The 9,725-nt window shown below is 38.3% G+C and overlaps 2 non-coding genes across 2 annotated transcripts; both read left to right on the top strand.

Moving 5' to 3' along the window:
• Positions 1–3,469: 3,469 nt before the first annotated feature.
• Positions 3,470–3,541, top strand: Trnae-uuc (transfer RNA glutamic acid (anticodon UUC)). The gene has a single exon. It is a non-coding gene; the product is annotated as a tRNA-Glu (tRNA).
• A 2,300-nt stretch (positions 3,542–5,841) lies between these two features.
• Trnae-uuc (transfer RNA glutamic acid (anticodon UUC)) lies at positions 5,842–5,913 on the top strand. The gene has a single exon. It is a non-coding gene; the product is annotated as a tRNA-Glu (tRNA).
• The last annotated feature ends 3,812 nt before the right edge of the window (positions 5,914–9,725 follow it).

Below are 9,725 nucleotides of genomic sequence, written 5' to 3'. Positions count from 1 at the left end.
GTCTTTGTGTGCGTGTATACTATTAATTGTGGAGGCGCAATGGCCCAGTGGTTAGGGCAGCGGACTCGCGGTCATAGGATCGCGGTTTCGATTCCCAGACCGGGCGTTGTAAGTGTTTATTGAGCGAAAACACCTAAAGCTCCACGAGGCTCCAACAGGGGATGGTGGCGAACCCTGCTGTACTCTTTCACCACAACTTTCTCTCACTCTTACTTCCTGTTTCTGTTGTGCCTGTAATTGAAAGGGCCAGCCTTGTCACACTGTGTCACGCTGAATATCCCCGAGAACTACGTTAAGGGTACACGTGTCTGTAGAGTGCTCAGTCACTTGCACGTTAATTTCATGAGCAGGCTGTTCCGTTGATCGGATCAACTGGAACCCTCGACGTCGTAAGCGACGGAGTGTCAACAACAACATACTATTGATTATATTATTGAACAAGAAACTTATGACAAAAATTTTGTTTCTTTACACATAAACCGATTTTATGTGCATTGGGTTCAATGAAGACAAATTTCTATAGCTATTATCTGGTTTAGTTAAACCATAATTACCTCCCTCTGATTGTTCTTGGGACCTTTAAAGTAAATGAGTACCAAATGTTAGCGACACGACCAGTTTCCTTTTATCTTTTACTTGTTTCAGGTATTAGATTGCGGCCATGCTGGGGCATCGCCTTGATTAATTTTTAGCCGAATGAATAGACCCCGGCACTTACATTTTTTTCAGCCTGGAGCAGAATGCTGGTTTACGCACCCCATGTAATCCTTCATAACCTTTTTTATTCTTTGGAATCTTCAGAAAATTCTTGCGAATTTGTGTTCTACACTCGGGAATTCATATGATTGTATTAAAAAAAAAAGTTTTTAAAAAAATTCTTAAGCCCTTTTCCTCTATAAATCCTAAAAATTCCACTCTTTTTCGATTAAGAAAAAAAAATCAGAGTTTAAAATACGGACAGTCAGAATGTTTTACTTAAATCCCAGCAGTGGACCACACTTGCGTGCATCATCATTCTATTTAATGTATGTATGGGGAAAAAAATATTGAAGAACATAAATACATGTCAGAGTGGCAAAGAAACGAGGACTGCATCAGGTGGTCGTGGGATTTGCAAAATGAAACCAAAATGACTCCAACTAAATCGCCCTTAAATCACTTTTGTAAATACTAATAAGGCTCAGATAGTGTGTCAATATCCAGGTGGAGGAGATGTCTTCCTGGGGCTACAAGCTACAGTAGCATCAACCCTTAAGGGTTAGCCACATTTAGGTGACAAATATACTTCGCGATGTCGTGCGGCTACTGTTTATATCTTGCTCAGAGATTTATTATTACAAAAAGAAATGTTTTTGGCATAATCGTATGAATTTTGTTATGTCATTCTATTTTAATGCCCTGTTAACTAACACACGCACCAGTTCAATTTCCACTCATTTATTTATTTATTTATTTATTAATCTAAAATGTTCGTTGCTTCTTGCAACCTCTTCAATAATGGTTGACTCTGTTCGTTATCGGAGCTGCGTTCTTTTCGTTTGTGTGCATGTGAGCGCGTCAGTGTGCATGTGTATACACATATGTATGTATGTATGTATGTATGTATGTATGTATGTATGTATGTGTGTGTATATATACGTATGCGTGTGTGTACGTTTGTATGTATTATGCATATTCAGGTGTTTGTGTGTACATGTTTGTATGTATGTGTGTGCGTGTGTGTTTGTATGCGTGCGTGTGTGTTTGTGTGTGTACCGCCGTCTCCTTGTGTATGTGTGTTTGAGTGTGCCTATGTGTATGGCTTTATGTGACTGTACGTGCGTCGTCTGTTACGTATGGATGTGTCTCCATGTGTCCTTGTGTGTGAGTGTGGAGTGTGTGTGTGTGTGTGTGTGTGTGTGTGTGTGTGTGTGTGTGTGTGTGTGTATGGTCATGTGTTCCCGTCTCCTTTTTTGTATGTATGTGTGTGTGCGCGTGCTTGTCTGTCCGTATTATCTATGTCCCTATCTCTCTACTCATCTATCTATTTACCTATCTGTTTATCTACGTAAGAATCTTCTTGTGTAAAACACAAATTCGCAAAAAATTTCAAAGAAATAAGTAAGTTATGAAGTGTTATACGGAGTACTTAAACCAGAATTCCGCCAAGCCAAGTACTTATTCCATCGGACTATTTTACCGAAGCGCTAGATCCGTTTTTGGTTTCTTAAATAGTAATTCATATACATTTATTGTTGCAACATAACTACATAACTATTCCACATTAAAATACAAATTCAAAACAGAAGAGAATATAATCATGATCGAAGAAAGAAAAAAAACGGAAAAAGAAGGACATTGCATCAATCTGTTGCACACGATAACGGTCACGGAACTTATTGAAGCAAGCCGACACGTTCGCCGTTTTACCGCGGGCGATGGCGAAGAATTCCATCTTCCGTCGACCATACAAACAAACAATTTAGTGGAGTCAAATAATACTATCCTTGTTAAATATATATATATATATATATATATATATATATATATATATATATATATATATATATATATATATATATATATATATATATATATGCTACGATCACGATGAGAGGGATAACTTCCCTTGGCAAAACAAACAGGACACAGTAGTGTGTCGATAAGCCAGCTGGAGATGTCCTCCTGTGGCTAAAGCAACAGTAACATCCACCCCTAGGGGTCAGCCACACTTAAGTGGCAATACACTTCACTTTATCGTGCAGTTACTGTTAATACTTCATTTAGAGAATTAACATTGCTTATATATATATATATATATATATATATATATATATAACGCTACAATCATCTATATTATATATATATATATATATATATATATATATAATATAGATGATTGTAGTGTTTCTTTAGGAATTTTAATGGAGGTGTAGGTTCGATTCTCATAAACATTCCTATGTGTTAATTACCTTCGTATATGTTTGCTGTTTGCATTTTCCGAGTGTAATACAAAAAGATTAGCAATGATATTCGAATTAAAATAACATAGTTTACCGAATGAAGTAACTAATATTAATTTATTATATCTGTGTATTAGATTACACTCAGTAAACTTTGTTTATTCGACCGGTATTTAAATATATTTTTACTTAAGTCAAATCAGCCGAAAACAATAACTAAAAATAGAAAAACAAAACAAGAAATTCAATGCAATATCGGGGTATCGCATTGTCGTGTAAACTATTATAATGTATGGGAGGATTGTTGATCTAGACAACATAGTACCGAACGGGGGGAGGGACGTTGTGTCACTATATTATTACAATAGCTACAACAGAATAAGCTACAACAGGGGGTGTAATCAGTATCATGTAACAGCAATATAACCGCAGTAGTCAGTGAACATCATGTCATAGAAAGAGCATGGTAGCAGAAAGAGAGCAACATTTTTAATAAAACTTTATGTACTATTCCTAATCAGCAGCTCTCCCATGTGGTCTAGTGGTTAGGATTCCTGGCTTTCACCCAGGCGGCCCGGGTTCGATTCCCGGCATGGGAACGCTTATTTTTTTTTTTTTTTTTTTTTTTTTACTTAGCCTAAGGTAGTATATTAAAGTTTCTAAGTTTAGATTTAATTTCACCCATTTCCTATATAGTTGTTATATTCGCTTCCGTTCTTGGGAATCGGGTGGTCGCATGATAATCTAACTTCCCAACCACGTGGTTCTGGTTTCAGTCCCACTGCGTGGCACCTTGTGCACATATGTCTTCCACTATAGCCTCGGGACAACCGAAGCATTGTGAGTGGATTTGATAGATGGAAACTGGAAGAAGCCCCTCGTATATACATACCTATATATATATATATATATATATATATATATATATATATATAAACAATATATGAGTATATGCATATATATGTACATGTATGTATATACGTTCATCTACATGTACATATAGATACATAACTGGGTACATGACGTGGCAAAAGAACAAGGACAAAATGGTAAACAAGGTGCAACAAACAAGCAGGCCACATAGAAACATCCCCTTCATCAGCTGCCACCATTAAAACACCGACGTTTCGAAGAATTAAGGCACTACGCATCGTTAAAATGGTTCTTCCCACGAACACAAATTAAATTGTTTTCGTGGAGGGTAGTGGCGGACGGAATACAAGACAGGAAAATGAAACGGTGAAATAAACAAACAAAAAGGCAGTACAGCCAGACGTGAAGTGTGTATGTCTTGAACGCAGTGAAGAACGTACAGGAGGGGCAAAGAAGTACGTGCGAGCTTGGTGATTCCAAGAACGAAAAGAAATAGCAGCCGGACACACGTATATGCATACCTATATATATATATATATATATATACGTATATATGTGTATATATATATATATATATATATATATATATATATATATATATATATATATATATATATATATAGATAGATAGATATATACTCTTTTACTTGTTTCAGTCTTTTGACTGTGACCATGCCGCAACACCGCCTTTAGTCGAGCAAATCGACCCCAGGACTTATTCTTTGGAAGCCTAGTACTTATTCTATCGGTTACTTTTGCCGAACCGCTAAGTTACGTGGATGTAAACACACCAGTGACATCTGAAAAAAATTAATTCGTAATAGGTTATAAAACGACTCGGTATAATGTTTTTTTAAAATTAATTCCTAATTTCTTCAGATAATCTCTTTTTCTTTGTGTCACAATCACTGCTAGGATGTTGTTTTTGTCCAAGGGGTAGATTTTAATTATTTAAAAAATTTACTTTGATTATGGCAAATTACTTAAAACAAATTTATTAACGTGATTCATTTCAAAGAGGAAAAAAAAAAAAGTAAAAGTTCCCATGCCGGGAATCGAACCCGGGCCGCCTGGGTGAAAGCCAGGAATCCTAACGACTAGACCACATTGGAGAGCTGCTTCATATCTCTATTACTTATACCTTTATCAAAAGTATGTCTTTCTTATCAGTTGATGTCAAAGCTGCTGGCTGCTTTTATGTCACCTTCTTTGATTAAGTGAGGCGTTTCGAATAAAGTACATTGCTCAGAAACGCTAACATAAATTATGCATCCTATTTAAAGTCCAAATTGTTTGTAGTTCTTAATCCCTTCACCAAATTCGAACCCGATATTGTTTTAAACTTCAAAATGAAAAACAAAAGTCTGTAAGGAAAACTTTCTGTCTATCTTAACTGTCTGTCTATTTCTCTCAGTCTCGTTTCCCCTCTCGCTTGCCTCACAGCTCTCTAGCCTGACAGCTTTCTCGCCTCCTCTCTTTTACGTCTCCTCCCTCTCTCGCCCCCTGAAAGAGGGGGAGGCAACAGAGAGGGGAGGCGAGAGAGAGAGGAGGCGAAAGAGCGGTGAGGCGAGAGAGTCGTGAGGCGAGAGAGCGGTGAGGCGAGAGGGACAGAAGACGAGAGAGAGAGAGAGAGAGGGGACGAGAGAGGGAGGAGACGTAAGAGAGAGGAGGCGAGAAAGCTGTCAGGCTAGAGAGCTGTGAGGCAAGCGAGAGGGGAAGCGAGACTGAGAGAAATAGACAGACAGTTAAGATAGACAGAAAGTTTTCCTTACAGACTTTTGTTTTTCATTTTAAAGTTTAAAACAATATCGGGTTCGAATTTGGTGAAGGGATTAAGAAATACAAACAATTTGGACTTTAAATAGGATGCATAATTTATGTTAGCGTTTCTGAGCAATGTACTTTATTCGAAACGCCTTACTTAATCAAAGAAGGTGACATAAAAGCAGCCAGCAGCTTTGACATCAACTGATAAGAAGGACATACTTTTGATAAAGGTATAAGTAATAGAGATCTGAAGCAGCACTCCCATGTGGTCTAGTGGTTAGGATTCCTGGCTTTCACCCAGGCGGCCCGGGTTCGATTCCCGGCATGGGAACGCTTACTTTTTTTTTTTTTTTTTTTTCCCTCTTTGAAATGAATCACGTTAATAAATTTGTTTTAAGTAATTTGCCATAATCGACGTAAATTTCTTAAATAATTAAAATCTACCCCTTAGACAAAAACAACATCCTAGCAGTGATTGTGACACAAAGAAAAAGATTATTTGAAGAAATTAGGAATTAATAAAAAAGATAAAACTTTATACCGCGTCGTTTTATAACCTATTACGAATTAATTTTTTTCAAATGTCACTGGTGTGTTTACATTCCCGTAACTTAGCGGTTCGGCAAAAGCGTCCGATAGAATAAGTACTAGGCTTCCAAAGAATAAGTCCTGGGGTCGATTTGCTTGACTAAAGGCGGTGCTCCAGCATGGCCACAGTCAAAAGACTGAAACAAGTAAAAGAAACTATTTTTCTAACGCGACTCTCTCTATTTCTATCTCCCCCTCTCATTCTTCCATCTACTGTTCTTCGCCTCTACCTGTCACTACTTCTCACTCTCTCTCTCTCTCTCTCTCTCTCTCTCTCTCTCTATCTATCTATCTATCTCTTGTTACTCGTCCTTCGCCTCTCACCGTTACTACTACTATCTCTCTCTCTCTGCCTCTCGTTGCTCACTTTTATTCTACTTCTTCCCCTCCTTTTCCCTCTGCTACTCCTTCTCTTCACACAGCCTTGGTCACGTGTGTCCGGCTGCTATTTCTTTTCGTTCTTGGAATCACAAAGCTCGCACGTACTTCTTTGCCCCTCCTGTACGTGCTTCACAGCGTTCGAGACATACACACTTCACGTCTGGCTGTACAGTCTTTTTGTTTGTTTATTTCACCGTTTCATTTTCCTGTCTTGTATTCCGTCCGCCACTACCCTCCACGAAAACAATTTAATTTGTGTTCGTGGGAAGAACCATTTTAACGATGCGTACTGCCTTAATTCTTCGAAACGCCGGAGTTTTAATGGTGGCAGCTGATGAAGGGGATGTTTCTATGTGGCCTGCTTGTTTGTTGCACCTTGTTTACCATTTTTGTCCTTGTTCTTTTGCCACGTCATGCACCCAGTTATGTATCTATATGTACATGTAGATGAACGTATATACATACATGTACATATATATGCATATACACATATAATGTTTGTATATATATATATATATATATATATATATATATATATATATATATAGGTATGTATATACGAGGGGCTTCTTCCAGTTTCCATCTACCAAATCCACTCACAATGCTTTGGTTGGCCCGAGGCTATAGTGGAAGACATATGTGCACAAGGTGCCACGCAGTGGGACTGAAACCAGAACCACGTGGTTGGGAAGTAAGGTTGTTATCATGCAACCACTCGATTCCCAAGAACGGAAGCGAATGTAACAACTATATAGGAAATGGGTGAAATTAAATCTAAACTTAGAAACTTTAATATACTACCTTAAACTAACTAAAAAAAAAAAAAAAAAAAAATAATGAGCGATCCCATGCCGGGAATCGAACCCGGGCCGCCTAGGTGAAAGCCAGGAATCCTAACCACTAGACCACATGGGAGAGCTGCTGATTAGAGACAGTACATAAAGATTTATTAAAAATGTTGCTCTCTTTCTGCTACCATGCTCTTTCTATGACATGATGTTCACTGACTACTGCGGTTCTGAGAGTCAGCGTGAAAAATTTCATCAATATTCCAAATTTGAAAATTTTCACTTAGTTTTAAAATTTCAGAAAATGCTTAATTCCAGATGCATGGATTTTATTTATAATCTTTGGAGGATATCGAGAAATCCGAATATTTGGATCTTTCTGATTTGACGGGCAACATTTTTCATTTATGTTTTATGTAGTGTTTTTGGTACCGAAACACTTTCAAACTTCGTATACTTGTATATTTTGTGTTATAGAACAGATAAAAATGTTTGTATTCGAAGTTATTTCATGTAAAAAATTGTCGTATTTCGGTAATTTCAACCAATCACTGACGTCTATTGAGGTGAAAACAATTACTGCCGTGGAATGTAAACAACATGCTCTAACGGTGTCATGGGATCTTTTCCCTTGAATAAAATTAGTGCCGTAGTTTGTCAACAACAACTATCGGTGGTACTGTTATTTATGACATCGTTCGTGCGTTTGTACTGGTTTTAGCTTTAGGGTTTTAGGGTTAGGGTTCGGGTTCTAGAGTTAGGTTTAGTTTTAGGGTTACGGTTAGGGTTATTGTTATTTTTGCCATAACCTCACTCATAACCCTAACCCTAAAACCTTATAACTCATAACCATAACCCTAACCCTAATCTCAACCCTAACCCCAACCCTAACCCCAACCCTAACCCCAACCCTAACCCTAACTCTAAAACTCGAACCCTAACCCTATAACCTTAAACCCTTACTAGGGAACAGTGATATAATTAAACAGGGAATAACACTCTTGACACCGGCAAAAATTATTGTTTACAAAATCAGCAGTAACTGTATTCAGCTGAATAGACGTCAGTGATTGGTTGAAATTACAGAAATACGACAACTTTAACACGAAATAACTTGCGATGTACAATTTTTTGTTAAGAAGGCTAAGAGAAAAAGTTGTTTTATATGACACATTCTACCAGTGTCCCAAGTTTGAAAGTGTTTCATTAAGAAAACAAGTGTTGCCCGTCAAACCAAAAAAGATCCGAATATTTAATAAGTTTAAAGTCGCTTAAGATTTTCATCGTGAGAAGCGTGAGGCGAGAGAGATGGCAAGCGATAGAGATAGGAGGTGTGAGATAGAGAGGAAGTGAAAGAGAGAGAGGAGGTGAAAGAGCGGTGAGACGAGAGAGCGGTGAGGCGAGAGAGAAGGGAGACGAGGGAATCGAACCCGGGCCGCCTGGGTGAAAGCCAGGAATCCTAACCACTAGACCACATGGGAGTGCTGCTTCAGATCTCTATTACTTATACCTTTATCAAAAGTATGTCCTTCTTATCAGTTGATGTCAAAGCTGCTGGCTGCTTTTACGTCACCTTCGTTGATTAAGTGAGGCGTTTCGAATAAAGTACATTGCTCAGAAACGCTAACATAAATTATGCATCCTATTTAAAGTCCAAATTGTTTGTATTTCTTAATCTCTTCACCAAATTCGAAACCGATATTGTTTTAAACTTTAAAATGAAAAACAAAAGTCTGTAAGGAAAACTCTCTGTCTATCTTATCTGACTGTCTATTTCTCTCAGTCTCGCTTCCCCTCTCGCTTGCCTCACAGCTCTCTAGCCTGACAGCTTTCTCGCCTCCTCTCTCTTACGTCTCCTCCCACTCTCGCCCCCCTCTCTCTCTCTCTCTCGTCTCCCCTCTGTCGCCTCACCGCTCTCCCGCTTCACGACTCTCTCGCCTCACCGCTATTTCGCCTCCTCTCTCTCGCCTCCCCTCTCTCTTGCCTCCCCCTTTTGCACTTCCCCTCTCTCTCACCTCCTCTCTCTCGCCTCGCTCTCTCTCGCTTCGCTCTCTCTCGCCTCACGCTTCTCACGATGAAAATCTTAAGCGATTGTAAACTTATTAAATATTCGGATCTTTTTGGTTTGACGGGCAACACTTGTTTTCTTAACGAAACACTTTCAAACTTGGGACACTGGTAGAATGTGTCATATAAAACAACATTTTCTCTTAGCCTTCTTAACAAAAAATTGTACATCGCAAGTTATTTCATGTTAAAGTTGTCGTATTTCTGTAATTTCAACCAATCACTGACGTCTATTCAGCTGAATACAGTTACTGCTGATTTTGTAAACAATAATTTTTGCCGGTGTCAAGAGTGTTATTCCCTGTTTAATTATATCATT

This window comes from Octopus bimaculoides, chromosome 10, assembly GCF_046866305.1.
Source record: "Octopus bimaculoides isolate indiv1 chromosome 10, ASM4686630v1, whole genome shotgun sequence".
Classification (NCBI taxonomy): Eukaryota; Metazoa; Mollusca; class Cephalopoda; order Octopoda; family Octopodidae; genus Octopus; species Octopus bimaculoides.
Note: the sequence above shows the minus strand (reverse complement) of the source record. Positions and strands in the feature narration are given on the sequence as shown.